At 40.0% G+C, this 3,383-nt stretch overlaps 1 pseudogene; it reads left to right on the forward strand.

Annotated features, from left to right (window-relative positions):
* Positions 1-2,337, forward strand: LOC105004466 (annotated as a pseudogene).
* Positions 2,338-3,383: the final 1,046 nt, after the last annotated feature.

Raw genomic sequence — 3,383 nt, forward strand, 5'->3', positions numbered from 1 at the left:
CTGAGAGCCTTGAGGCCCCATTTTTGCTGTGTATATATCCTGACTCAGAGCTTTTATTCAGCAAAATGTTCATTCTTCTGTCAGACAATGTCATATTCAACTCTGTTCATGTTAAACCACTGTGAAGCCAAAAAAAAAAAAAAAGAGAGAGAGAGAGAGATCCAGAGCACCCGCATGGCCCGCATCCAGCCCACACTCAGGTCTGTTGATGATGGTAAAGAACATGGACCATTCATGGAGAAGCTTGAAACTCACATCTGCAATCATGACCGAGAAATTGTGCAACTTTCATTTATTAGGGCTTTGTGGACTCTATAGTAGAACTGCTGAAAGTGAGAGGAGAAGCCCAGGAACTCAAACATCAAGTGACAGATATGAATAGAAAACTACAACATGAGGGAAAGGAACTGGTAATAGCAATGGAAGAGCTGAAGCAGTTTCAACTACAACACAGAAATATTTCTGCCACTGTTGATAAATTAATTTTGTGTCTTCTAGTCCTGGAGATGTATAGCAAACTGAGGGACCAGATGAAAACTAAAAGGTGTTATCCTGAACTGAAAACTCTGGAATATAGGTAGAACATACCTGTCTGCCTCAAGTAAGCCACTATCGATTCTGCAAGGTGAGGGTAGACAATATCCCCAAGCTTCAAGAAGAAACTTAAGAATGTGTCTATGTTTGATCTCAAAGACTTTCTGGAGAGTATTCACAACATTCAGACAAAATTGGAGAGACTGCCATGAAGCAAGCTCAACAAAAAAGAAACCTGGATAATATCTTGAAACAACCCAGAACAGAAAAATCTAAGAAAGAAGCATATACAATTTTTGGATACAGAGATAGAAAGCACTAGCCCCAAGTCTGAACAGGATTCAGGAATTCTGGATGTTGAAGATGAGGAAGATGATGAAGGGACCCAAGATATGGTTGATTTCTCTCCTGTTTATCAATGTCTACACATATTGTGTCCTGGGCTTGGGAAACATTTGAGAACTACTACGGAAAACAGAGGCGAAAACAGGCTTGTTTGGTGCTCCAGCCTCTGTCTAACATGCATAAAACTTTAGATGGCTACAGGAAATATTTTAATCAAATTGTCGGCTTTTTTTTTTTTCTTTTGTGAAGATCACATTTTACATACAATGCAAGACTTAGTAAATAGAGCCCACATTGGTGAACTGTGGGAAATGGCACTTTCAAAAACCATTGTAGCACTCCATACTCACTCGTCTTACTGCTCTGATCCAAACCTCACGTTAGATTTTAAGAACCTCACTATGCTTTTTGTTGACACTTCAGGTGTATGGTTTTCCTGTAAATCAGTTTTTTGACATGCTGCCAGAAATCAGAGACTAGTTAAACTTTGCTAAAGAAGTGGTCGAGTATTTTCAGAAACATACTTGATTCTGACAACTACAGTCCTGAGATGTATAAAAAGATGGTAGGACAATTCCCATTCCAAGATACAGAGCTGGAAAAGCAACCATTTCCAAAAGTTTCCATTTTTTGAATTTGTGCCAAAAGCGTACAGCCAAATTAAAGAATTTATCTACACCTGTCTGAAGTTTTCAGCTCTTCATCTGAGCTCAGCTGAAGTTGATGACGTGATTCGCAAATCTATAGACCTGTTGCTGACTAGGACTCTAAGCAACTCTCTGCAGAATGTCATTAAAAGGAAGAATATTGGACTTACTGAGCTTGTCCAGATTATTATCAATACAACACACCTGGAGAAATCCTGTAAGTACTTGGAAGAATTTATAACCAATATCACTAATGTGCTTCCAGGGATAGTTCATGCTACCAAGCTGTATGGCACCGTGACTTGTAAGGTTGCCAGACATGCAGCTGAAGAAGAGATTTATACCAACTTAAACCAGGAAATTGACCAGTTTCTACAGCTGGTTGCTATGACTGGATGACAGGAGATTTGGGCAGCAAAGCAAGTGATTACCTAGTAGACCTCACTGCCTTTCTACATAGCACCTTTGCCGTATTCACACACCTTCCCGGAAAGGTGGTCCAGACTGCATGTATGTCAGCTTGCAAGCACTTAGCCACTTCTTTGATGCAACTTTTGCTGGAAGCTGAAGAACGGCAGCTCACCTTGGAAACATTACAGCAGTTCAACTTGGATGTCAGAGAATGTGGACAGTTGGCCAGATCCGGCCCAGTGTCTGGGTCCCAGGAGGACACACTGCAGCTGGCCTTCATCGACTTGAGACAAGATCTTGGATAATGACACCCAGTTCTCCCACAAGGAGGCTTCTTTCTTCTCTTTCTGATTTCTCCTTCCCACCAAGTTAAGACACTAGCTAATGAGCATTTAGGTGCTTCAAGTTCAAGGAGGCAGAGGATAATGGCTACAGAAGCAGACTTTGCTATCTTCTTCCATCCCAGGTCAATTTCAAAATCTTTTAAAATACTGTAGAAACTTCCTGATCCATTTCTAGAAGCTCAGAAATGAGAATGCAACTTCCTGACATTACTGTTCAGAGAAGAATTATTTTGTGTTAAATCTTCATTCTAGTCAGAGTGGGCGTGCTTCTTTCTTTATTCCTCTGTGTGTTCTTTCTCAAGGAGAGATGGCGATCCTTTCAGTTACCTCTTTAGGAGTCTTAGCCTAGACCAAGTTTCCTCTGTGCCACTTACTGTGATGTCAGACTCAGGAGGTATTTAACTTGACCCATTAAGTGACTGGACACTTTGCTATCATGTCAGATATGGATGGTGGTAAGGACAAACTGACGATTTTTTCTCATTATACTCACCTAGAAATGCTGTCTGTTCCCTGAGTATAGGCAAGCACTACAAAGATTCCCTAGCAGCCAGAAACTCAACTGTGCAAATTTGCATCAACTAATGCATTTGATACATACAGTATTGTACATTTAAGTATGCTTATACAGTGAAGAATACTGTTCACCAGTCAAAAATCAATGAACTAGGTTTACATGGGTCAACGTGAATAGATCTTGAAACCATTATTTTTCCTCGTTGGGGTATAGTTGCTTTACAATTGTGTGTTAATTTCTGCTGTACAACAAAGTGAATCAGCTATATGCACGCATATGTCCCCTCCCTCTTGGACTTCCCTCCTGCCATCACCCCCATCTAGGTCACCACAGAACTCTAAGCTGAGCTCCCTGTGCTATACAGCAGGTTCCCACTAGCTATCTGTGAAAACAAAATATTGAATGAAAAAAGTAAGTTACAGAATGTTGTATACAATGTCATATATGTAAAATAAAACACAAAATATTACCATAAAAAAGTATTGTAAGTATGCATGAACAGAGTCACAGCTTAATAGGAAATAATATGAAGTCCAGGAGCAGACCCAAAATACACACATGAACACTTAATATATGATAAAGGTG

Source organism: Bison bison, unplaced genomic scaffold, assembly GCF_000754665.1.
Source record: "Bison bison bison isolate TAMUID 2011002044 unplaced genomic scaffold, Bison_UMD1.0 scf7180017864476, whole genome shotgun sequence".
NCBI lineage: Eukaryota > Metazoa > Chordata > Mammalia > Artiodactyla > Bovidae > Bison > Bison bison.